Below are 697 nucleotides of genomic sequence, written 5' to 3' on the forward strand. Positions count from 1 at the left end.
AGTCGTCGGTGTGCGTGTAACGTTCAGAAAGGTGTCCTTAGATGAGTTTACTGACATGGTGACTGCGGTGCCAAAGCCAGAGAACTGAGCACCAGTGGAGAAAAAAATGAAAAGGAGGGCGGTGACGGGGAGTGGCTTGATGATCAAACCATGGGATTCATTCAGTGAAAACTATTTGTTGAATACGATGGCGGGACTGCACTTGCTGAATCAGAACCCAATTAACGGAAAAGTAAAACAAGAATTACCGATGCGAGTGTATTTCATGTTTGAAACAGCTAAGAAACACAGATTTCGGTGTGTTTGTCTCCAGGTTCAACTTTGTATCTAAAAAAAATATGGGACCTTTTTCAGTCATAATTTATTTGCGTTAGGTTTAGCAGTTTTGGCTCCATAATGTGTCTCCTTTCCCTCTGTGCGCTTGAAACGGCTTTTACAAAAAGGTTAGAGGGCTTTGATACAGCGAAAGAAGAGCCACCCTATAATATTGTTATGATTGCTATATGTGATAGTGGGGTATATCGTTGCGTTTGTTTTATTGTTACAACTGTAGTTGCGTGCAAGAATAATGTTTTTTTATGTGTTGTCCGTTTCTTTTTTTACCAGAAAGGCCTAAGAAGTCTATGTGTCGATGCCGGTAGATCAAAGTTTCTATTTGGAAACATAATATAGAAGAGTTTTTGGATTTATGTACTTT

This window comes from Trypanosoma equiperdum (assembly GCF_001457755.1).
Source record: "Trypanosoma equiperdum strain OVI genome assembly, contig: ctg_703, whole genome shotgun sequence".
NCBI lineage: Eukaryota > Euglenozoa > Kinetoplastea > Trypanosomatida > Trypanosomatidae > Trypanosoma > Trypanosoma equiperdum.